Consider the following 27,488-nt stretch of genomic DNA (forward strand, 5'->3'; position numbering starts at 1 on the left):
ATTCCAAATCTAGCTGAGCTGATACGACTGTTAAGCAATATGTTAAAAAATGATGCCAAGGTAAAATGGTCTCTTGAAACCAAACAGTCATTTGAGAGTATCAAATCCGCCCTAACACAAACCCCTGTCCTCACCAGCCCACAATTTGACAAAGATTTTATCATTTTTTCTTTTGCATCTGATCATACTATAGCTGCTGTCCTTTTGCAAAAGGATGAACAGGGAGCTGAAAAGCCAATTGCGTTTTTCAGCCGAGCCTTAAGAGATGCCCCTTTGAAATACCCAATCATGGAAAAGCAGGCCTATGCACTTGTTAAAGCCATCAAGGATTTCAGAGTGTACATTTTATATTCCCATGTGATTGCCTATGTCCCACACGCTGCTATAAAAGACATATTAACCCAAGAGGGATTAGAAGGCAAAAGAGGCAAGTGGATATCAAACATCCTTGAATATGACATAGAAATAAAACCAACCAAGCTGATAAAGGGACACAGTTTAGCCAAACTGATGTCCGAAACAAACTTTCAAGCCTTAGACATTAACCAACTGGACAATGAACAGGAGCTGGTGACTCCACAGATCAGTGAGAGCTTTTTACAATCTCCCTGGTATGCTGATATATGTTTTGTACTGTTAAACCTGTTTGCTCCCCCAGGATTGTCCAGAACCAAGAAAAGATTTTTGAAAATGAAAGCTTTAAAGTTTTGTGTCATAGATGGTGCATTATTCTGGAGAAATCATGAAGGTATATTGTTTAACTGTTTAACCATGAGCGAAACTAATAATATCATGAAAGAATTCCATGCAGGTGACTGTGGAGGACATCTATATTGGAAGTCCACTGCGGATAAAATTTTAAGGGCTGGTTTTTATTGGCCCTCTCTTTTTGCAGATGTAAAGAAGTTTACCATGTCATGCCACAAATGCCAAGTCTTTGAGGGCAAGAGAAAGCTGTTACCTTTGCCCCTGAAACCCATCTCTACCGAGAAGCCTTTTCAACAATGGGGTCTTGACTTCATTGGAGAAGTCCATCCCTCTTCCTCAGGTCAGCACAAATGGATCCTGACAGCAACCGACTATTTCACTAAGTGGGTCGAAGCCATTCCCTGCAGGCAATCCAATGACACCATCATTATCCAATTCCTTGAATGCAATATCCTTTCTAGATTTGGCTGCCCTGAGAAAATCATCACTGACAACGCTGCTGCCTTTAAATCCAAAAAGATGGTTAGTTTTTGCCATAAATTTCATATTACCTTGGGCCACTCTACAGCCTATTACCCTCAAGGCAATGGCTTGGCCGAATCATCCAACAAGAGCCTCATCAACATCATAAAGAAAGTGCTGGAAGAGAACAAGAAGAACTGGCACAAGAAGCTGGTAAATGCCCTATGGGCATACAGACTTTCAAGCAAGAGATCCATTGGAATGAGCCCTTATGAGCTAGTGTATGGCATGGAGGCCAGATTCCCATCATCCCTGGGCATTCCTACTATCAAATTGTTACAGGAAATTCAGGCTGAACCAAATGACATTCAAAGAAGGATTAATCAGACCATTTATCTCCAGCAAACCAGAGAACAAGTTTATGACAGAGCTCAAATTTTGCAAGAAAAGCTCAAAAAGATGTTTGACAAGAGAGTTAAGGCTGAGGATTTCTACATTGGTGACAAAGTTCTGAGGTGGGACTCACGAAGAGAAGACAAGGGGAAACATGCCAAGTTTGATTTCTTATGGAAGGGACCATTCGTTATTTCTGTTGTTCAGGGAAATAACACTTATTTTCTAAAGTCTGTAGGGGATTGTTTTGTTGAAGAAGGCCCTGTCAATGGACGTATGCTGAAACATTACCATGATCCCTTTTAAGGGACACAGTGCAGCTTTGTATATGTCTTTTGTATGGCGATATTTGTATATATCAACACTTTGTTTTCATTTTTTTTTTTTTTTATAGCAAACCTATTGTCAAGGGAGCAACAGTGAATTTTGAGAAGACACAGCCAATACAAGTGCTCCAGTTCAAAAGCTCTGTCTCTGCACTAACCTCAACAAAACAACAAAAATGGCATAGTCACATCACAGCAACACATGGTAAAGGGAAGTAGTTGGTAATCTTCAGCCAAAGGTAGCAAAACAGACCAGTATTTCAGTACTTATTAGCGCCCTGGTCAAAGCAAAGTAAAGCAAACATATCAGTTTTGATCCATGTTTTGAAAATATTTCAAAGGCAATGCTCAAGCAACATTCTACATAATAGCAAGCACGCAGAAGAAAGCAGGCAGTGCTATGCATTTCACAATATTTCAGTTGAGGAGGAGGTTGTTTATATTACAGAGTTTTAATTATCTAACAGCCAGCATAAAGAAGTTCCTTCAATCTGCAGCAACCATAGAAGATCAAGGCATTCTGACCTGCTGTTCTTGGCTTTTCACAAGGAAAAGCCATCCCCAAGTGGAGCCACTATTAGCCTCCTGTTGCGACAGGTGTTCATTTTCATGATGGACATCTTTACATGCCAAATATGTCATACTTTGCATGCTGCAGTGTTCCATATTTCCAAAAAGAGGGTAAAGAAGATACTATGAAAGTGTGCCAATCCAAATGCCACTGCTGAATTCCAATTTTGATGACTCAACCATTTTTGTCCTATAAAAGGGAGGGCCAAACAACTTAAACTTGGTCTCCCTAGGTTTCAATTTCCTGCTTTAGAATATAGAGAATGATATCTGTCCAAACAGTTTAATCTTGGCAGATTTGTAGATAGGTAGAGAATCAAAGGAGCCCAACTGCTTAATCTGGGCCCTTGGCAGAAATAAGTGTAGACTTAGATAGGATAGCAGAAAAAAGAAAAATTTGTAAAGTTGGGTCTGCAAGTCTAAGTGCACCCAAACCAAAGAGAAGAAAGATATCAGGATGGTAGGCTGGGTAGGTAGTTTTTGAGGTTGCAGAATGATGATTCATGATCAATTTTGTGTTTCTAAGTGTTATATCTTTTCAGATCACAGCCATGATGCAGTTTTCATCTGGAGGAAGTCAAGCTGGACATAACTAACTCCCCTGTTCATTTTTATTCCCCAAATCACTCACTAATTTCCCAAAGAGGTCAAGATTTGCTTGATGCCTCTTAGTCATCATTTTCCACATCATTGACCTTGGTGAAGATCTGCTTTACTCAAGGATTTCCATTACAAAGTCCTATTCCCCCAAAATGGCCTAAGGTTCCTTACCTTAGCGCTTTCTCATCATCTCCATATTAACTCCTGACTATATTATATAGCCCCTTATCTATTTCCCCCTCCCCTACTAAATCTATACTAAATAACTCCCCTATATACATACCCCGCCCTCTAGCACTATAGCTATGTATTTATCAGTTCTGGGACATAATAGTCCACCTGGGACTATCATGAACCCGTCCGCATCCTAACAGGAGTTAGTGTGACACCTGGTCATGCTAACAACCTTTTTCCCTAACCCTAGCCCTGAAAAACCCTCTTTTCCGCCCTTAACCTAAAGTTGTGTACATAAAACATTAACCCCGCTCGTTAAACAACCCCATAACCCACATTTTCTAAGTTCTAAACCCCCCCGCCGCGTTGTATAAAGATTCGCATATTCGAGCGCCCGTCCATTATGCTCCCGCCAGCTCCGCGCTCCGTCCACCGTCAGATCGGGCCCTCCCCATTCGACGGCTCTCGGCGTTTTCAGAGGCGCCCCGCTGCTCGGTCGTTAGCTTCCGATAGCGAGGCGGTTTTTCCGTCGTACCCAAAGACACTTGTCCACTTCCTATTGCATCGGAGGGGCTTTGACGGATACCGCCCCCGTACAGAAAGCGGTCCGATGAAACCGCTTTCCGCCTTTTGTACGCGCGCCCCATGTCGCCTGTCCGGTTCCACGTGTCTGCCAAGTCACCTTCACCACGTCATCTGCACACGTCGGCCCTCTGCCGAGTCACCCTTGCCACATCATCGACCGTACATGCTGACGTCACCTTGCCACGTCATCCGCCGTACCATGGTCCCACCTGCTAACGTCATCATCAATTTTGAGGCGAAAGGCGAAAATCGTGCTTAGGAGGCCCGGATTCAAATTCCGAGGCAGTTTTTCATGCGCGATAATGGAAAATCCCTCATTGCGCAGCCCCCAGCAAGCCCAAAAGGCACCGAATGACCTGTTTTTCTTCGCGAGGCATGCAGAGATGAACAAAATACAATTCTAAAGAAGGCAGAGGGCCGAACAACGACCATTAAGTTTTGATTTGACCCGCAGCAAGAGAGAAACCATCCCAATTCATTTGTCAAAGAGTATCAGAGGAGAGATGAAGTGACAAAGAGTATCAGTTAATTTTTTAATGGAAATCTATAGTTCCCAAGGCAGGTCAGCATTAATTGGCCTCCAGCAGAGTCAAATCAGGAGGTGTAAGCCCATCCCAGCTCTCAAATCATAGTTAAAGCACTTAAAGCCACCGAACTACAACGGAACAGAAGTCCATGGTCAATTATTACAGAAGCACTGCACCAAGCCACCAAGGACAACGCATTGATTCAGTTCTGATACGGCTACCCTCAGTGTAGCTCATAGATATTTTTTGCATTTATAAGTTTAGGTTAGAGTAATCATTTACTTTGAGACCTGCTTAGGTCATAGCTGTAATAAACAATTTTGGAGAATCTTACCTATATATACCACCCACTGTATTGTTTCAAGGGTTGGTTGATTGATAACTTTTTATTAGAGACTCACACTGTATGTCTGATATTTTTCTTTAATCAAAGATTGCTGAAGAGATTGGAAGAATGACTGCCTAATCTGTTTTACTGGTCTCTAGAGACTGAATGATGGAATTCTTGTGCTGCAGCATGAAACAATAAGTACCTCTTACCTCTGTTTTCATTTTTCACCATCCAAATAGCAAAAAAGAAAGATTAGCTTAGAACTTGTTTAACTGCACTCTAGGCTCAGTTTCTGCTATTTCTTTATGTTTTTTCATCTGAAATGAACTGGACAGGAATATGAATTCCTTGTGGCTCATATTTACTCTTATTCACATGTGTTTGACAGTTATCTAAGGATTCTTTACTGCCCTTAGATAGAGATCATCCACTTTCCTCTGTTAAGCTAACTGAGAGATTCTTAATTGCCTCTCCTTCCTTAGCATTCTTTCCATCCTTTAAATTTGGAAAATTGTTCCATGTGCAGCTACCTTGCTCCTGATTCCTCTTATGACCAAGAAAACGCACCAGCAATCCTACATCCTTGACTCCATGCCCAATGGTTTGAAACTTTCACACCACACTTGCCTCTTTACTTGAAAACATCAATTTTCCCACCAAAACACATACAAAACACAAACAAAAAATCCCTGAACTCGATAGCTAGCCTAGAATCATCATCAACAAATCTAAAATCACAAAGAGAGAGCCCGCTCTGACTGCAAGTGGGCTAGAACCTGCAGTCCAAAGTTGGTTTGTGGTTACCTCGGCCGTATCTCTTTACTCCAACCTGGGGGACAACCTGAGTGATAACAGCTCGCACAGGTACCTCTAAATCTGACACAGGAAAATCACATAGCTACATCAGAATATGCCATAGGTAGCTGAGATATGCACGTCAGATTCTGCCACAGGTAGCTTGCATCATCATAGAGAGAAGGTGCCATAAAAAACTTGTATTAACCAGAAGAATATATCTCAAATTTGTATGCCTCAGACCCCAATTACTCTGCCACATAAGATCACTAAATTGGTTTCCAATTGGTGGAGGTTAAGTGCCAATATATAGTTGTTTGTTCATGTGAAGAGACATGTCCTTTAGGCAGGTTGACTTGTCTTTTTGGAGGGATGACTTGGCAACTTGGAGGGACAAATGACACTTATAAAATTCAATTTTTTTTTTTTTTTTCGCAAGGCTCATGAAGAACATGCCCTTTTACGTTTTCTTTTGACCAAAACAAAGCATGAAGAACACGTTGGACAATAATAATAATAATATTGTTTCTTGTTTTTGTTCTTACGAGAAATATATATTGATACAAGTATAATGACAATTATGAAGACCAAACCTAGTTACAATTTCAACATACACATCCAATTCACATCATACATCAAAATGACACATATGTTAGAAAATGTTCAAATAACAAATGACCAAACGTGAAAAACAATAAATGTTCCAACATTAAAATCCAAATGCAAAATATAGAGATTCCTTATCATCATAAAAATCACAAAAGTTGTTATGACCAATGAAAAAATCAAATCACAAAAGTTGTTATGACCAATGAAAAAATCAATATAGTTAAAAATGATATAACTTATATATTAGTAGAACCATGGTTTCAAAATAAAGTGGAGATGAAATCAACATCTTGCTTAGAAAAATAAGGTTTTTTTTTTTTTTTTTGTCTAATCCATCGATTAACGAAAATTTCCAATGAAAATTAACTTGAGTGGATTAATCCATATACAATGCAATATCATATTGTTTTATGTCTTCACACAATGATATCATGGAGAGCCAGACATCAAGTGAAAGCAATACATGTATATACATAGATGTAGCATTTTCTAATTTATGATTTAAAGTGAAAGCATCCCTAAAAGGGGAAGAAATGTAATGAATACATATAACAATTATTAATAATAAAAAATATGGAAGACACAACCATTCACCTTCCTAACTAATCAATGCATATAAGTAGATTGTCACCTGGCTCATTATGTCATCTAACTTTAATGGATTACCATTATATCTTTAATTGATTATCATTATATAATTAGCAACCATTTATTTTTCATCAGGCTCATTATGTCATCTAACTTTAATTGATGACCATTATATAATTAGCAACCATTTATCTTTCTAATTTTCAATATGTAGTACATGGACTTGTTCAATAAAACATAGTTTATGCACAAAGTTTGCCAACCTAGTTCTTGAGTGAGAAAATATATGAAAAGTGAGACGTGAGCCAAAGTACCCTCATAAAACGCTTTCCCTTTGACACACCCAATCATAACAAGAGTCAAATTCTCTTCCAGCAATAAGAAAATTGAAAATAAAATAAAATCTCATCATTGGATTATAGAGATGCCACTCTCAAATAATATCCATGTTTGGATATGGAAATGCAACTCTCAAATAATTAATTAGATCTTAACATTTTTGAAAAAAAAATTAAATTAAATAAAATTATAAAAATAATAAGTATTTTTTTTTCAAAGATATTGATAAAATTGAAATAGTGTCACTCAAAAAAAAGTTATTTTTAGTGTGATTTTTTGGACTCTCCGTATTCCGCGGAAAAATTTGAGGTTAAAATTTGATTTGTGTTATTTAAACTGGTTTTTTAATTATATATTTGGATTCAAGGCCTGAAAAAACCCTAGGACGGTTTTATTATGCATGGATTACCTATCAAGCTTGTGATTTCAATAAATTACTGCCGAATTTTAAAGAAATTTGCCCAGAAAAAAGTACCAGAAAAGCTTCCAAAAAGTCACATTAAAAACAACTCCAAAATAAGATTGACATGACTTTTGGGTAAGCCTACATGCAAAAATAGAAAAATAATCCAAATTGGATTAAAACTCAAATAGAGTGGTGGTCTAAAACTTAACCCCGCTCTAACAAACCAATGTTATCTTTCTGAGATACACCCTTATTATGCAAGGTTAAGTAAGCTTTTGTCATTTTTTTTCTCGACACATGGTGAATCGGTAACCGCGAGGCCTAATCTATGGGAGACTTGTCATCTTTTTTTTTTCCTTGACACATGGTGAATCGGTCGTTGCCAATTTATGGGAGACCGAGGATCAATCCTCTTAGCTGTCTCCATAACACCAAGAGTACATCCGGGGAATCTGCTCCTTGAGCTGCCACCATAACACCAAGAGTACATCTGGAAATCTGCTCCATGAGCTGCCACCACAATAGGTCATTGTACTTAATGAGATTTAAATTACGGTCTCTTGAGCTTCGCTTCGCCCAAATAGACTTACCGTTAAACCCATGTACAACTTTAATCATCTTTCATAACTACACTCTTAGTATCCAAAATTAAGGAAGGTTAGACCTCATTAAATAATTGGACTTGCACCTTAAAGCTTAGTTCCCTCTATTAAAACCCTAGCTTAGGGATATGGTTGATTTTGTGTTCTCTTTTGACCATCACTATTAATTTATTTTAGGAAACTACTTTTTTTTTTAATGGCGGACAAGGTTAAGCGTAAGAAACTAAGGTATTTATTTATTTTATTAAAATAATGATTTTGGAAATTTAAGTTTTGGTGAGATTATACTTTCTTCCCCTTGCTGAATGGAAAAATAAAATTTCAGAAACTAAAGAATATTATGACAGCAAGTTCACAGATGTTATAAAATTTTAGTTTAATATTGAAAACAATTATATATATATATATATATAAAAAAAAGTAAGTGTAGTTAAACTAATTAATGAAATGATATTTTTTTAGTATTTTGTTTTGGTTAATTTTAATAATTTAAAGAGATTTTAAAAAATTAAAAATTAAAATGGTTTAATTTGTAATTTTTTTTTCGTCCTCGGTTAATTTATTAATTAACAAAATTTCAAAAAATTATAAGTTTAAGAGATTTAAATTGTAAAATTTAAGGATGCTAAAACTATTTATACATTCAAAAACACATTTTGAACAACAAGAAATCACAGTATTGTCCGACATTATATCTCTGAATTCCAAGGGAAAGGGCAATTGACTTTTTTTATCGAGACAATAATTTTGCTTGGACGATGAAATTCTAGCTAGAAGATTTTCAAGAAATACTATTATGAGAGTGTTTGAATCATTTTTTTATGATGAAAATGGATTCAATATCATAAGAATCCATGGGCCAACAAAAAATCTGACAACTGTAACTTGGATTTCCAAAAAGCTATTATGAGAGTGTTTGAATCATTTTTTTAATGATGAAAATGGATTCAACATCATAAGAATCCGCGGGAAACAAAAAATCCGACAACTGTAATATGGATTTCCAAAAATAATTTGTTTCCAAAAACTGTTGCCAAATTTTCTCAAAATCACGTCTAAATTTCCATTGTTTTGCAAGCGAAAATATCACCTCAATTAACTATGACAAGACGATATGTTAATTAAACTATGCTATTTTTATAATACAAATATAATATTTGATATTTAAAATTCATTTTTAATTTATTTTAATTAATGGATATAGTTACATTTCCTAATATCAATATCCATTTTCCATCTCATAGCTATCATTATAGTATGACACCAATATTAATTTTGCATTCTCAAAATAGTATGGCACTAATATCAATTAAAACATGAAAATTCATAAATTATTAACAAATTGTTTTTAGTGAGATTTTTGGAAGTTTTTTCTGTGGGTTTTTTTTGTCTAATTTTTTTAAAATCCAAGAGGAATTTATTGAAATCACAAGCTTAATGGGTAACCCATGCACAATTGAAGTGCCCTAGGGTTTTTCAAGGTTTTGAATTTATATATACAGTCAAAAAACCAGTTTAAATAACACAAATCAAGATTCCACTTCAAATTTTTTCGTGGGATTTTGGCACCAGAAAGTTCAAAGAGTTGATAGTAATCAAAATGAGTTGTCTTTTAACTGTGACTTTTTGAAAAGTTTTATGGTTTATTTTCCAATATAATTTGTTTAGAATCAGAAGGGATTCATCAAAATCACAAGTTTGATGGGTGAACTCTGCACAATAGAAAAGCGCTAGGGATTTTTTAGGGCTCTAAATCCATATATACAAACAAAAAACCAGTGTAAAGAACACAAATCAAAATTTCACCACAAAATTTTCCTTCCACAAAAAACTCTAACTTCCACAAAAACTCTAAAACTTACACTTAAAAACAACTCTATAATTAAAATACTAAATTTATTAAGCCATAAGTGGAAATTGGAAATGAGATTTTCCCCAGTGAATTTTTTTGTCAAGCTTAAAAACTATTAACATACCCTTAATTTTATCAATTGAATATTGTAACATGACTTCAAACATTTTAGAATTATTAAACCTATACTACAAATAATTTTCTTAAAAATTATTAAATCTATAATAGACATATTTTTCTTATTTACAAAAAAATAGAAATTCTGAAACCTCTTACCGAATTTTATAATTGAAAATTTTATTAATTTTTTCCATTTATGTAAATACAACCGTCTGCCTGAAAAAACGTGCATGCCAAGTTGCCAACAGTTCATACCAAAACCCTGAGCATAGTGCGCGTGGATGCTTTTTTCGGATTGTACATGCATGCTTTGTTGGGTTTTTGGGGGAAATGTTATTTCTAATTTTATAGCAAAGTTAATGTAGCTTGACATGGCGCTCAATACCCTGATATAACACATTATTTTTTTACTTAATTATCACGGCATGCGTGTTATATCTAGTATCGAGTGACCATGTCAGGCCGCATTAACATTGCTATAAAGTTTGACCATGTCAGGTTGCATTAACATTGCTATAAAGTTTGACCATGTTAGACCGCATTAACATTGCTATAAGGTTAGATATAACATTGCTATAAAGTTTGACCATGTCAGGCCGCATTAACATTGCTATAAAGTTTGACCATGTCAGACTGCATTAACATTACTATAAGGTTAGATATAGGAGTCGCCACTTTTGCGCTTGCCTACGTGGATGTCTTTTTTTTTTTTTTGGGCTTTTGTGCTTTGCATACGTTGATGCTTTTTTTGAATTGTAGTGGATGCTTTTGTGCTTGGCAGCTTGCATACGTGGATACTTGCTTGAGCTTTTGCGATTGCATACGTGGATGCTTTTTCAAATTGCATGGGCGTTCCCAACTTCAATATTTGGAACTGCGCCTCTTCAGGGTTGCAAGAAAGGTCTGCCCCCAACATAAATCTTTCAAACTATGTATCATGAGCGTCGCTATAAACTCTCGCAGCCCACCCCTTCAGCTTGTTTATCCACGGTTTCGTTTTGGCACTAATGTTTAATTCCTCCTCTGAATTCCCAGGGGTTGAATAACCTGCAATTATGGCATTCCATGATACCACATTCCGCTGAGCCATCTCCCTCAAAGCACAGCAGGCATCCACCAGGTTTCCGCGTATGGCATATACGACCACAACACTAGCATACCGGCATGCCATGTGCAGATTCAGTAATGGATTCATACCATTTGGATTTACCCTGGAGTTCAACGGGATCGTTACCCTGTTCTGATCAGTAACAAACAATTTGTGTTATATGTTATAAATTTTATCATAATTGAGTTACTACGAACCGAGTTAGTCCAGAATCTCGGTTTTTTAGGCGGTTTACTTCATATCTGCTGCGTTGTCTGCGTCTGCGTCTGCGTGTATGTAGTGTCTTGAGCTGTGTTTGATGAAGGTAAAGAGAAACATGAAACAGAGGATTATTCTAATTTGTTTGATTTGATTGTCAGCATTTAGCAGCTATTAAATCTTTTGTACATTTTCTTTTGCTTACTCTTCTGGTTTTTTGTTTAATTGTTGCTTGCAGATCCACTCGTATAGAAATACATAGTTGTCTGGACATCGTGCAAATGAGCTCACGAACAATAATCCTGGTAGGTACGATTTTAATCTAACTTTGCCATTTCCATTTTCTAATGCCTTGATTGATTTTTTAGTTATTAAATCTTTCTTTTGTACATTTTCTTTTGCTTAATTTTCTGGTTGTTTGTTTAATTGTTGCTTGCAGATTCACTTGTATAAAAAATACATAGTTGTCTGGACATCGTGCAAACGAGCTCAGGAACAATAATCCTGGTAGGTACAATTCTAATCGAGCTTTGCCATTTCCATTTTCTAATGTCTCGATTGATTTTTTGGTAACTTAGATGAAGGGATTTTTGTGGCTAAGCTAATTTTAAAGCACAAATAATAATGTCCTGCATTTCGTTCACTAGTTTTTAGGACTCAATCCTCGACCTGAATCACTTGGTTAAGAAATTTACTAAGTGTCAATGATGATATTACTAGCTAGGTTTATGGATTCCAACCCCAAAAACTTCAAAAAATGTCTAAATTTTCAAGCAACTGTTCTTTATTCAGCACAATACTCCTTAATGAGGTTTACTACTATTCTATGAAAATAATGGCATTAGCATATCGAGTATTCTTCTGCTAAACATCTATGCTAAACATCTATTTTGCCATAACAGGAAAACATTGGTTAAGGTAATGAAACATAATATTATATAAGTTTGATTGTATTCTGTTAAAATGAAAAGCACAGTCTAAATTGAGGAGGATAAAGTTATTGCGTGATTCACAGGAATACATGTCTAAAAATAACAACCCAACGCTTTCTGAAATATAATAAGGATTCAGAAAGACCACAATGATTGGAATGGAAATCAAATTTTGAGACATTTAAAAGAACTGTAAATGGAATATTGATATAGGAAGTTTGATTCAAAATGCAGAATTAGAGATGGGCAGCTTTTTATTTATATGTAAAATATTTACAAGAAATGATAGGTCTCAGCCCTTCCAGACATACTTATGAATTAATTGAATTTAGGCTTTTGTGATTTATATTATGAAAAGTAAGAAAAATAAGTAAGAAAACTTTCAGTAAAAATCACATCATCAGAATTTTGTGTAACCACTTTGAAGATTTTTACCCAAAATTTTCTTACTTTTCATACCTATGAATTCTTAGACTTCCTTCCTATCTATTCACTACCTAGCTAATTTATGCCCCTTTGAAAAAAATTTGGTCTATTTTAACAACCAAAAATATACATCCTACATCCATTTCACTGAGGTCCATTAGATTTAGTCTATTTTAGCAACCAAAAATATACATCCTACATCTTCACTTAGGTCCATTAGATTGATACTTACATCTAACTACCTTGTTTCAAAATTTTATTATTTATATTGTATTTTAAATATTAAATAGAGCAAATATAAGACCAAAAAAATGTTTTAACCTTAAAACTTAATGTTTCATGATATATACATAATTTTTTAAAATGATATATAATATATATTTAATACTCTATATTTATGTCTTTGCCATAGTCCGCCTCTTTATCTGTGGTCTTGATGATGAACCACACTTGTTGATTCGAAACCTCGCCAAAAGATTTCTACTGAAAGACTTTTCTTAGCATATACATACTTGACATTTTTTTTTTTGGTCAAGTAAGAGTGGAGCCTTCAATTAATTGAAAAAAAGATTACATATGGTACACGTCTTTACAAGTGTAAAGACCAACAAAAGACAGACCCGTTGATGATTAACAAACAACAGGGTCAACAAAACCCAAAACCTTATTCACAAAAATAAAATTAGACCCCTAGTCATTATTCCTAAGTGTTTAGACTGTTGATCTTTCCCCAATTCTTATCGCTCAATCTCCACCGTCGATCTTACCTTCAATCGGACAGTTGATATTCTCTCCGATCAAGAACCCAATTGATCCGATGGTCCTCAATGATATCGCATCGGAAACTTGCGCGACACTTACCCGCTTCATGAAGCCGATATAGATTATAAACCATTGGTCTATAAAACTTCGGGTCTGCTCTTAGACTTAACCTCCGACCATTTTAAAACCCGATATCCATTCGATCAAAACCCATTTGATCCGACGGTCCTCAATGATATCGCATCAGAAACTTGCGCGACACTTACCCACTTCACAGGACCGATATAGATTATAAACCATTGGTCTATAATACTTCGGGTCCGCTCTTAGACTTAACCTAAGGCCATTTTAAAATCCAATATCCATTCGATAACGAAGGCCATCAAAACCTATGGCCTGCGGCCCTTCAATTAGCACGCTGTTTACCAAAGCATTGACTGTGGGATCGACGGTTAGGATTTACTGCGGCACTTCAACCAGGCTCAAGGACTTCCGATCTCTCCTACTTCCGCTAGTCTTCCTCCTGCTCATTATTCATGGTCTAGAAGTACGCCATGTCTTTGGCTGCCTGTCGTTGACAATCATCACGTAGTTTACCAGAGGGTATAGAATCCCAGTCGTACCAAATATAGCTTTCCTTACATAGCACTCCTTCATTCGCCAGATGATCAACTAACATATTGGCTTTTCTTCGCACATGAACGAAGCTGACAGTTCTCAGGGTTCGTAAGTGGGAATAAATACGTTGAAAGACCTGCGAGAGCCTCCAATGTTTCAACACTTTTCCAGGTGCCGTTTCATTACACATTTTATTGGCTGCATTAATGACCTATTCATAGTCAGCTTCAATGATGGTGTTGTGTAAATTTGACTCCATCAAGATTTCTAGGCACTGCTCTAAGGCCATGAGCTCCGCCATGTTATTAGTGGCAGTCCCCAAATGACTGTGAAAGATATCCTTTATGCGCCCCTTCTCATCTCTTATGACACCGCCAAATCCAACCATCCCTGGGTTGCCCTTAGAAGCCCCGTCTATATTGATTTTCAAAAAACCATGAGGAGGAGGCTACCAGATATCTTTACCAGCAGTTGTTTTTCTCACACCCTTGACAGTGCCTTGGGGAACTAGAGAATGGAGACCCAACTGCAGCAGTATGCAAGCATCCTGGGGCGAAGGAGGGTCCTTAAGAATTTTCCACATAAGGGCTCCTACTGTATCTTTGAGTTGTCGTAAAATTTGGACAATGATGTTCTTGGTCGAGCCTGTTTTGTTCTTGAAAATCCCGCCATTACGTTCTTTCCAGAAATCCCAGATAATAAAGCCTAGAACCAGAGTCCAATCCTTGTTAATGATTTCATTACTTGAGAAATATTTCCTCCAATTCTTCAAAGTGTTGGTGATGCTGAGTCTGTCCTTGTTAGTTTGCCTGAAGACTGAGGCCGCCCAATCCCACAAGGTAGAGGTGAAGGGGCAGAGGTTTAGTAAATGTTCCATCGTCTCCTCCTGTAAGCCACATAGATGGCATTTGGATGGGCCAACAAAGCCCCTTTTCAGAAGATTCTCCCATGTGAGAATTTTCTTTTGGTGAACCAACCACATAAACAACTTGATTTTCATCCATTGCGAGTTCTGCCAAAGGTCATTCCAAACCTGATCAGGGTTTGGATAATCAAAACCTAGGGCCATGCATTTAGCTTCTTTGAGGTTAAAGGTGCCTTCGGTGTTTCGACCCCATCTCAGTTGGTCAGACGAGGATGACACCAAAATCTTCCTCTGCTCCAAGTCAAGAGCAAGAGAATCTGCCTGGGCCTTCAAAGGACTCTCTTCACTATAACCAAGATCCTTCCACATTCTCCATTTACCATTGTCCCTTACCTGATCCCAGAAGTCACTTACCATAAGTAAACCTTTGCGTTAGTCTCATTTTTGAGAGCGGTTAGTTCTTCCCTAAACAAATTTGGTTCCTGCTGCCAGTTATCCTCCCAAAACCGTGCAAGGTTCCCAACTCGGATCTCCCAGAAACTATGCTGTTGGACAATGGCTCTATTCTCCCAAGCAAGGTTCCAAATTTGGGAGCCCTTGATGAGCCCTGACATTAGGATATGATCCCTTTCCTGCCAATTATTTGCATATTTCTGCTTCCAAAGCTTGGCCCAAGGGGTGTCCGATTCCTTGAGCCACCTCCACCAAAGTTTGGCTCCCAAAACTCTGTTGAGGATTTCAGGGTCATGAAGCCCCAAACCACCATGGGCCTTAGGTTTGTAGAGCTTGTCCCAAGCTACCAAAGCCCACTTCTTTTTCTCTTCCCCTTTGCCCTAAAGAAAATCTTGTTGAATACTCTTGATTTGTTGCATAACTCCTTTAGGAGCAGGAAGAGCTGAAAACATGAAAATGGGTATAGCCTGTAGGACAACCTTTGTAAGCACAAGATGCCCCGCCAAATTCAAAGACCTGTAGGTCCATTTCCTGACTTTGTCCTGAAGTTTATTAGTTACCGGCTCCCACACTCCCTTGCTCAAAGGTTTATCAGTAAGAGGCATTCCAAGGTACTTGGAAGGTAACTGATCCCTTTGAAACCCAAGAATTCTGGTGAGGTTCCTTTGAATAGCAATGTCAGTGTTAAAAAAGAAAACCTTTGATTTGTCAAGGCTTACCTTTGTACCAACGGCCAATGCAAAGTCGTTCAGGATTTCTTTGAAAGCTCTAGCTTCCTTGACCGTAGGAATGCCCTGCAACATTGTGTCATCAACAAATTGTTGATGAGTAGAAGCAGCACCATCCGGGGTAAGTTTCAGACCTTGGATTCTTCCTTCAGAATTTGCCATTTTGATCGCTCTGCCTAGCCCTTCCATCATGAGAACAAAGAGGAAGGGGGAGAGCGGATCCCCTTGTCTGAGACCCCTAGAAGGCATAAAAGTTCTAGAGGGAAAGCCGTTAAGCAGAATGGAGAAGCGACCGTGGATACAAGGGCTATAACCCATCTTATACAGTTGTGGTCGAACCCATAAGCTCTTAGCACTGCTCTGATGTAAGACTAGCTTAGCTTATCATAAGCTTTTGCTAGGTCAAGCTGCATGATCATACCAACTTGCTTATTGCTCTTAAGAGAGTGTACCACCTCGTGAGCTTGTATGATGTTGTTGAGAATCTGTCTTCCTTCCACAAATCTAGTTTGCTCCTCTGAGACGAGAGCAGGAAGAAGAAGCTTGAGTCTGTTAGCGATCACTTTGGAAATAATTTTGTACACCACATTACATAAGGCTATGGGTCTAAATCTGTCTGATGTCATAGCTTTTTCCTACTTTGGAATCAAAGCTATGAAAGAGGCATTAAGAGCTTTCAAAACAGTATTGGATCTTCTAGAGTCTTCCACAACATCAAGGATGACATTAAAGATTTAACATAACATATACATCCAAATTAAAATGGTTTTTTATTATTAATGTATTTTTAAGTATATGTCAATATTAATTCATATTAAAATATTTTATTGATAATTCGCATCGAATATTTTTTTATATACAACATTAAAATATTTTATTGTAACAAAAAATTCTCTATATAGATATATATGAAGTTGATAGCCACAAATTAGTTAACGTCGATCTTCAAATTGTTTATTTAAATCTCTTGTTGACATATTTTTGAAAATATAATATTTAAACATCTTATAGACACATTTTTTTATTATAACATTTTCATTTTTTTAATTATAGCCAACATCATTTTTCTATTTAGAACATAATTTTTATTTTTTATTTTTAATTTTATTTTAAAGGGAATCACTGACAGACAAATAGACTTACACATCTCTCATATTGTGCTATAGACTTACACATCTCTCATATTGCGCTATAGAATGAGCCTCTCAGGTCAATAAAAATGGAAAGCAAAACCAAATTATTATTATTATTTTTTTTTCAATCACACCTTCGCTGAAAAGCAATCTGCTATCTCTCTGGCCTATTTCTGAATCATAAACGTGAATAATATTTGTGAATGTAAACAGAATTGCACTGAAATTTATGAATAATTTTACATATCTATAAGATGCCATATAGGATCTATCAGAGTATATAGATAATCCCAAAGAGCTTGTATTCACAATAGGTGATATTTCCACATGGAACCATTTCCGTGATGTACATCAACCCCAAATGCTATGGGAGTTATCCTGGCTTCACTTTTCTTACGATTATTTGAATGAGTCAGCTTAGATTTAAAAATTCTCAAGATTCACACGATTCAATTCAATCAAATAACTCTGCTTAGATTTTAAAAATTCGTAATGAGATTGTTTATTGGGTATAATTTTTGGCAAAACTTATTGGATATGTTGGGCAGTAATGACACTCTCACATGGGGATGCTCCCGATATTGGGATCTGCTACAAAATCCATAGTTTTGACTCAACTCTGGCTTAAAATGGGGATGTTTATGTGTAAAATTTCAAACACTTGAGCCATATTTAAATTGGATTTGGTTTTTTCAAAAATGAAATCACATACTTGAATAATTTATTCTTATCTATTTATTTATCATGCTCATATTACAATGTTTTTCCAAACAAATATTCATAAGATAAGCTTTGGGCTTATATTGTAAACTTATTTCGTAAGATTCCTAATATTGCAACTACTTGGCCATCATTAACTTTCCCAATTTGTCGCAATAGAGGAGCTTTTTTATAACAAATAATTTAATGAAAATTGGATTTGGTTTTTAAAAAAATGAAATCAGATACTTGAATCATTTATTCTTATCTATTTATTTATCATGCTCATATGACATGTTAGGATATTCCGACACATAGGAAATAGTTAAGTATAACTTGGTCTAGTATAGGGTTAGGTAAAGTGTGTTTCTTTACTATGTACATTTTGTAACTTACAATTCGACGGTCACGATATGTAGTGATCCGACGGTTCATTCTCTCCTCGGTATTACCGACACTTGATCCGTGGCTTAACACCCGATTGGTCCATGATCTCTATTTAAAGAGCATGGAGGGTCATTTGTAGGTTAACTGTCCATGAGAGAAGCTTATGTAAATTTTCATTCCTTTATTAACAAGTTGCCTGAAGTAGCCGCGTTGGCTCAGGCCGTGGACTGTTTCCCTCTTTGAGGGTTTTAACCATGTCAAAATACTGGTTTATTGATCTGTGATCTGTGTGTGAGCGGTGTCCTTTGGTGTTCTGTCTGAGGAACTTACCCTGTAAATTCCTACATGGTATCAGAGCTATTTGAGGGCCGCGTCCGTTGGTGATCCAAATCTAAAGCCGGTAGAACTGCATCCGACTGTCGTTTCCTAGATCTACTGTTTCTGACTACTTTCGGGCTGAGAGAACTACTCTATTGTGTTGGGAGCATCTGTTCCAGTGAGGAACCCCTTTCGTTTCACGCGAAAAGGTTTCCGGGAGCCCTAGTTACGTCATTTTTAAGATCTGGAGGTATACAATGTTTATTTGCAGTTTCCAGTTATTTTCTCTTTGTTTATTTCGGTTTCGGTTTATTTAGCTTTTTGTTTTTTTTATTACCGGATCTGTACCTTTCATTTCTGTGTATGCTCTTTGCCCCGCGACTCTGTGCAATCTGGGCAAATCAGAAACAGAAAGGAAGGATTTTTCTCATGCGTATGCTCTTTTCCGCTGCGCCTTAGTGTGATCTCGGAAAATCAGAAACATTGAGGAAAATATTTAGTTTCCGGGTAAAGCTAACTTCGAGCTGTAAGATTCGTTTTTTTTGTATGTCCGTGTTGGGTTTTGTGTTTTTTGTTTTGTAGGGAAAAAAGAGCTTTCTCAAGCAAGCATGCAACCCAAAGCACCCCCCCTCTCTCTCTCTAAATTTTAGTTTAGCTCACTTGGTCCAAAGCTAATTTATGAGAGTAGAGGCCTTGAGTTCAAGTCTCCTTTTTGTGGGGGCGGATTTTTCATTTCCGCACATTCCCACACTTCGTTGGCATCTTCATCAACTTTTCTTCAAAAAGCCATAACTTCTTCATCCGGAAGCCGTTTTCAGAGCCGTTTTTTTGAACCAGCCTAATTTTTCGAGATCTTTCTATTGGAACACTTAGTTTCAGCATCTATAGCTTCAGTTTCTGTTAAAATGGAAAGTCCATGCCAAGTTATTCTTGACAGCACCAACTACTTCCAATGGTGGTCCTAAATTGTGGATTTACTTAGAAGTAAAGGTCTTTACAGAATAGCCTCAGGCCAAGAGACCAAACCGAAAGATGAAGATAAGGTAGCTAAATGGGAAAATAGGCAAGACCAAGCACGTGGGTTGATAGGGGTGTCTATTTCTCTAGATCTTAGATTCCATATTGCAGAACTTGATACTCCTGAAGAAGCAATGAAACAGATCACTAAAGTTTTTGGAATTAAAAATGAACTCAAAGCCCATCAACTTGAAAATGAGTTGCTTACATTGGACCCCAATAATTTTTCTTGCATTGAAGATTTTTTGTCCAAGTTCAAGACCCTTAGACTTCTCTTGGAAGTTGTTAAGGTTAAGAAAGAAGATAGTAGCCTTATCTACTCCATTCTTACTAAGTTGGGACCAGCCTATTCTGTGTTTGTTTCCACCTTCCATTCTACAAGAGAAGCCTTCATTTCTCAAGGCCAAGCCTACAAGTCCCCTTCCTTTGATTCCTTTTGTGATTCTTTAATAAGAGAACAAGAAAAACTTTTACACCTTGGTCTTCTTCATCTTGGAAACTCTTCTAAGAAAGCGTTACCTGCCCAGTAGCAACCAAATTCAAAGAATCTTAAGAAGTTGTATCCTAAAAGGAATGGTCCTAAACCAAACAAAGGTCCTAAGCAATTTCAGCCTCAAAATGAAAAATCATTTCAACAAAATGATAAGACAAATAAAAACAAAGGGAAGAAGACTGATAGACATTGCAACTTTTGTAATCGAGATGGCCACTTAGAATCAAAATGCTTTAAGAAGATGGAAGCCTTGGAAGCAGCAATGAAGAAGCATAATACCCATTTGGAGCACTCTTCAACTTCAACTTCATCTTCAGGAATGGCACTTTCTGCATGTGGTTGTCAAGCATCTCGGTCTGGCTATGCACTAAATGTATCTTCTTCTCATTCTCATGAGTGGCTCATTGATTCTGGAGCTTCTTATCACATGGCCAAAAACAAAGCCATGTTTTCTTCTTTAAATGATTGTAACACCAAAAATATATATGTTGGTGATGATAGATCTCTTAGTGTTGTAGGGACTGGAACTGTTCATATAGACAATGGTCAATTTAATGATGTATTATGTGTTCCAACCTTATCCTGCAACCTTCTATCTGTATATCAGATAACTCATTCAGGTTGTAAGGACCACATTCAGAAATGTAAGGACCAAATTCAGACTATATGCATTTATTTATTTATTTTTTTTTAACAGCAAATACAACCAAAAGAAAACGCACTGAAATTCAAATATATTTAGCACACACATTCCTGCCACTCATTTCAGGAAAACATATCATAACATTTACATACTGTTAACTAAGATCAATAGTAATGAAATACATATGTACTGTTCACCAGAAGGCGAGTCTCCACTTGCTCTGCTGTTACTGGTATTCCCTTGTAGCTGGTCACCTTTGCGAGTGAATGATGACGCACTTGATCCGAATGCGAAGACCCACCGGTTAACCTCCCAGCCTACTCCTTGGGTACTCTTCTTCCCCGCGGACCCCCGAGCTGCAATGGGGTTGTACAATGGAGGAAAGCACTAGCTGGTAGAGGAGAGCACACCTTGGCTCAAGAGTCCCCTCTCTAAAAATCCTCTACCTCACCAAACTCACTATAGCTTCGTAATCACTGCTCTGACATCATATCATCCATCCAACAATAGGATTCCCAAAAAGTCCCTTCTCCCATGGCTTGCCCCTTCTTTTATAGGAGTCCTCATAGGTGATGTAATGACTGTCCTAAGTTAAAGAAGTTCTTACCGAAACTGTAAAGATTAATGAAGCTGTGAAACTGTATTAATTGATTTGATGGAGTACTTACCTGATCTGCTACGGCTGTTGCGCTGATCTGCTGCAGAACTTCTCTCGTTACCGAATGACCAAACCACCCAGCCGAACCGAGTATACCTGGATACTCAATCTAGTATGCCTCTCAACCGAAGCATACCGTTCCCCCGTGCCCAGAGACTTCAAAACAAGTAAGGCTCAACAGTTCCGAATTACAAGCAGTATGGATAAATTCCTCTCCTTCTTCCTTCAACAGCACCCTGTTCAGTTTTTCCACTCACACCTTCAACAGCACCCTGTTCAGTTTTTCCACTCACAGTAATTACCACCTTCCCCCATCCACAGGTATCCATCCCCCTTGAGACATAGAACACCCCCCTTTTTATAGCAGAGGTTCCTCCCTCTCTACGCATCAGTCCACCGCCTTTATGAAAGGATAAGATTTTGTAAGCGGTGACCGCTTTGTCAAGATATTTGCCTTTAATAGAATCAGATTTGATATTTGCCTTTAATAGAATAAGATTTTCACAACATCGGACGGTGTCACTTTAATTTATGACAGATGGTACTTTAATTTAAATAGTATAAAACCATGATGATTTAAATATTACCTATTATTTTATGTCTTATAAAATATCCAGTTTAATCATAAGGTTTATGGGTTGAGTTTTATTAGTACACCTTTTGGGTTATATATATGTAACCATATGAATAAACTCAACTATATTTCTTAGTGAGTGTGTATTTCTTCTAATTACGAGAATTAGGTACTTAGTTACACCTTTGATAATTAATTCAGTTATCTTATAGACATTCTCCATGAATAGTCGATATATAGTCGATGTATATATATATACTTATACTAGTGCATTGTATATGATGCATGCATATGTAGCTATCACATGCATGCCTCACATGCATGCTAATATTGCTATGTTGTTCGGGTTTTGAGATGGGTTGTTACATACACCCCTCCTTCAAAGAACTTCGTCCCGAAGTTAAGGGTTTATAAAGTATATTGATAATTCCTTTAGAGTATGTAAGGATTGTATTATGTGATTGAATTTTCATTTATGATCGTGAGGACACTTTAAAATTTGAGATTTTGAACGCTGATAGATTTCCAATTTTAATAGTCATGCCTTGCCCAAACCAGGTTCCCAAGCTATTCTAAAATCACCCTATCCTTCCTAATCTCTTCCGCTCTCATCCTATCCGTCCTCTACTGGAGTATGCCATGGCATCAGCTATACTGACCTAACCATGCATAAACTCTAAGGATGGCAGCGTCGACTATATCGACCTGATTTCCCAGTAGGCATCCGGCAATCATCATCACACGTCTAGGGGAGCGTGACTCGCACAATCCTCCCATGATCCCAGGTTTTTAGAGGATAAACGGTGGGCAACACCTCCACCCCTCCCAGTAGAATCAGGGTTAATACCCTATCATGGAATCTCTTTGAGCCTTAATTGTTCTGAAGTTTCTGTCATCACGTGGTCATTTGGTAATGGATTTTATCTGCAATCATAAACACTTGACCATGCATTTATAACATGTGCATTAATATTTTCAAACAAAACACCTAGCATATGTATATTTCATACATGTCATTTAAAGTATAACATACCTTGCCATAATCTATTCATGTCATTAGCTTTCATATTTACCATATAATCATTCTTTCGTGTATCGCTTTGTGCATAAAACTCATGACTTTAAATTGCTAACTGACACTTGATATTGATCTTACGAGCACAAATCGTTATGTTCCAAACTTTCATTGATCTGCATGTGTTTGCTCAGTAACAACTAACTGGGTTATTGTCTTACTTGGTAACGAAATGCAACATATGGACAGTCATTAGCAAGGACAATTCTCAACTCCTTCTTTTAACAATACTGTTAATTGTTGTGTTCTTCTATATATAAATTGATTGAAATACCTAGCTCAAAAGTATGGTATGCAACATATTTGGGGAACATATTTTGAACTCAACATTTCCTTTAACAATAATACACCGAACATTGCTCTATGTTTTAAATGGTAGAACTCTTTCAATACCTTGGCCCTATGGTTGAATTTATGCTCATGGAACCTTTGCTCAGGTTGTATTCATCACTTATCTTATCGCTAAATTAGGTCTGAATGTTGCGTAGTATCCGATCCTATCGACTGTTCCACTACCAAGGACTTGATATTTATGCCAAGTGAACTACTGTTTCCAGATCTTTTGCCAGCGCACATTCCAGGGTCCGAACTTAAGTTCTATGCATTATACCAGTTATTTTTATGCCTCTATATAAATGAGTTAATGACTGTTGCAATTCTTAGTTAGTTCCTCATCACACGGCGTTTAATAGTAGTGGATTCCTTGTTGAATAATTGTGAATGGTATATATAACCGCTTGAGCTCAATTGGCTGGTATTGATATCATTTAAGAAGACAGTTTGAGGAGTGGGTCCCCTAGTAATTATAAAGGAGGATGACTAAACAAAATGAGTATCTAGAAGTTTGTAAGAATATAAACATCATTTACCACTTGTGTGTTACTGGAGCATAATTAATAATAAAACGAACTCATCCAAGCAAAATTTACAATTACCAGAGACTAATAATAATTAAAAGCATAATATCAAAATATTCAAGAAAGTACTTATCTCAAGAGAATACGTCAACTCCTTTTCGTTCAACTCTTCAAGGAGTTAATCTCGTGCATACTATCCTCATCAGGAAGTCCATATCATCATCGGCAGGAAAGGCCAGTTTGTATCATCAGGTGGAATATCCTTCAACCACTCTAGGTCAATGCTGCCAATGTCTGTGTGAAGCATCTCAAGAAACCGTTTTATTCTCCCTGCAAGACATTGTTCATCCCTCGGTCCTTGATGGCATCTGCAGTATCTTCAAGATTAGCATATCTGACTGCATCCCAATTCACAGCATCCTCGGTATTTGAGTCCCTTTCTCTTTTAATCTACAATCTTCTACATTTGTATTCTTCGTTATAGTTTCCCAATCAAATTTGTTCTTTCTACAGTTCCCGTCAATGTGATAATGGTTTATGTGATTGCTATTGCAAATGAAATGGAACTGTTAATTGGGATAATATGGAACATCGAAGTAATTGTCCTAACAAGAACATAACTAAAATTAACAGAATGCCTATCATAGAGATATGTTATAACTTGGATCATCACTAATATAGTTGAAATTGAGGTATATAAGAAGGAAAGGTCGAATTCGTCATATAAACTCAGATTTAAAATGCCACAAAGATTATAACTTGGCTACAGAGGCAGATACGAGCTCATCAGAGAGACTTTGCTTATTGGATCCAGGGACTTGATTTTGATTGCAGAGATTCAAGAGAACCAATACCACGACTTCTTGATATCGATTCTTCTTACTCATATATATTTGGACCATACCCTTTAACCATTCTTTCACTGGTACCTTCCAAGATTGAAACTTCTGAGAAATACCGCTGATGATTCCAAGTGCAAGGATTGATACTCCAACTGCCACTTCAGGAACCAAGTAATCTTCGACTTTCTTCCTTAACCTAGCTCGGGTTCCTTGTTAGAAAACCAAATATAGTGTAGTACAAGCAATATTTTCTAAACTTCAGATATTATTTGTGAGGTTAACAATACTTCTTTTAGATTTATTCTTCTATCAACAAATAATTGTACCTCAGAAATTAACCACAGTAGTAAGGAGAAAGCAGAGATCACAATACACAATAAGAGATACCAGAAATTAGGTCCAAGACCAGGGCAAAACCCAACCCAATCCTTCTTAGAGAGATCCTTCAAAATATGTAAAGACAAGGACTATACTGACCCAAGAAGACTTCCACAAGTGCAAGGTTTCCACAATTGAATGTCCTATAAAGATCCCAAAGGAAAGGTTGATTCTCTCACAAGACTGGAATGTACCCTTCCTATACAACAATAGATCCAGATCTTCAGGTTCTAAAGCTCGGAGAAACTGGTGGAGTGTTGAATTCCCCAGCAAATCAGAAACCCCTGGGTAAAGCCTTTAATTTGCTCTGCAACAGGTGTCACAAAATGACATTGAACCAGCAGTTTAACATATCGATGTCGATTCTTACTGTTTACAACCAAGTCCCTGACTTATGAAGTCATTATAAAATGAGAATAGAAACATCAAATACGGAAGAAACATTGATAACTTGGTGAGCATTGAGATGAAAGACAAGAAAAGTTCTGTTCTGTAGAATGTAATTTTTTTGTACCACAGGAGATTTATACAAGTTGTTGTAGAGCTTGTTCTTTACCAACAGATGAATCTTATAGGAAAACGAGTAGCTAGTTTTATAAAAAAAAACACGTCAGTGAGATGCCACATTGACAATGAACTATATTGACACGAGGAGGAACATATTTTATTTATCATAGATATAAGTTTGCAATCACCTGAATCTTGAGAACCCCTTTGAATCTATTGTATACCTGCAATATATGCATTGAAATTTCTTTTTGAAAACCATACACTATAACTTCACTTCATAAACATTAAACATGAATGATATAAATTCTCCTAGGAATGAATAATGTCAATTCAGAGAAACACTGAGTTACTTGATAGTTCATTCCTCGGGGATGTGAAAGAAGTGAAATTGGAATAATCAGGTATCTCCTACAATAATAATATAGTTTGAAAATTTCTGGTCTTCTTGTTATTGTAGAAACATCAGACTCGGTGAGAACACAAACAAGAACAGTTGTGTAATAATAATTGTGCAAAGTGTGAATTTTTGTGATACGAGTCATTGCATTAGACTAACAATATACCAATAGTTATGCACTTGGAACTTGTCAAGGCCAGCTTCAAGTTAAAAGGTCCACAACTAATAATTCCGATTGTGAATGCAAGTGCATGCTTGTGATATGACCCAACGCTTATGAGCAGCTACTGTGTTCATTGTTAATCATTTGCATGCACGTAATATAATTCTCAAGCCCCAATAGCAGAATACATTAATTATGTGATAATGTGCATTGTACACAATCAATGAGTCTCTGGTACCAACAACTAAAATTGTTTGTTTAGACCCAACAACAATAGCAGTCTAGATCAGAAACCACTCGAACAATAGTAAATACATATATTTATGTTTTTCTATAGTACCTCTTCTTAGAATCAAAACTGAAACTGAATAGTTAATTAAGAAGAAGTTCTAAGGCCAACACTTTGACAGAATGCTTATGTGCATCCAGAAATCCTAACTATAAACACAAATTAACGGTGACATACCCACCAACAATAGCAGTCTGTTTGAGAAACCATAACAATCATTCATATCATATAATTGAAAATTCTAATGAACACTTTGACAAACTGATTATGCTCATACAGAGCCCCTAAGTCCTAATTATAACAACATACATGAGCCAGTAACTTGGCTCAGATTCAAGCCACAGGTTTTTTTTTTTTACTGATCCTCAATTATTATTGGGTCTGAAATCAATGCAGGCATGTTAAGATATAGTCTTTAATGATCAGGCATCATGTTGATGCTTGGGTCAACTATTACTTTCAAATGTCATTTTTTTTTTGTAATTCATGTTACTTACCTCCCTAGAGTTTGTCCTTTGCCCAGATGAATCATGCTTTCGTGGAGGTGAGGGTGATCTTGTAGCTTCATCATCGTCAATCTCCAGATTACCCGACTCCAGCAATACAGCAATTTGCTCCACACGAGTCTGCTCAAAATTTGTACCACCACACAGGCAGTAATATCACTTAATGCCACCATTCAATCATCTTTTGTAGTGTCACAGCTCTTCCCAGTTGTGTGAAAATCAGACATGGTAGAAATAAAGTAAAAACAAGCCCGTTGAGACGCTTGCGATTGCTGGGAGTTAATATGTTGACGTACTTCGTAGCCATGACGAACCCAAGGAAACACATCACAAACACCTTTGCAATGGGTAAGACTGCAAACTTTAGCATTTTAAAGACGGATTCCGAGTGGTTCCCCATTGTTAGAATCATTGCTGGAAGAAATCCTTGGAATATAGAAATAGAATTGATCTGTTTTCAGATCACCTTTGC

General features: G+C 36.8%; 1 long non-coding RNA gene across 16 annotated transcripts in view; it reads left to right on the top strand.

The window, feature by feature from the left end:
• Positions 1-10,813: 10,813 nt before the first annotated feature.
• Positions 10,814-27,488, top strand: part of LOC149207610 (uncharacterized) — a 181,008-nt gene continuing 164,333 nt past the window's right edge. For 5 of the 16 annotated variants that reach the window (XR_016252679.1, XR_016252690.1, XR_016252685.1 and 2 more), the window contains exons 1-3: positions 10,815-11,399; positions 11,532-11,602; positions 11,733-11,800. This is a non-coding gene — a long non-coding RNA (uncharacterized LOC149207610). Of the gene's footprint in view, positions 11,400-11,531; positions 11,603-11,732; positions 11,805-27,488 lie in introns of all 16 variants that reach the window. The other 11 variants (XR_016252692.1, XR_016252689.1, XR_016252680.1 and 8 more) reach the window with 7 other exon arrangements.

This window comes from Pinus tabuliformis, chromosome 1_2 (assembly GCF_031772625.1).
Source record: "Pinus tabuliformis cultivar Carrire ecotype Pingquan chromosome 1_2, CPIR1, whole genome shotgun sequence".
In the NCBI taxonomy this organism is placed as follows: domain Eukaryota; kingdom Viridiplantae; phylum Streptophyta; class Pinopsida; order Pinales; family Pinaceae; genus Pinus; species Pinus tabuliformis.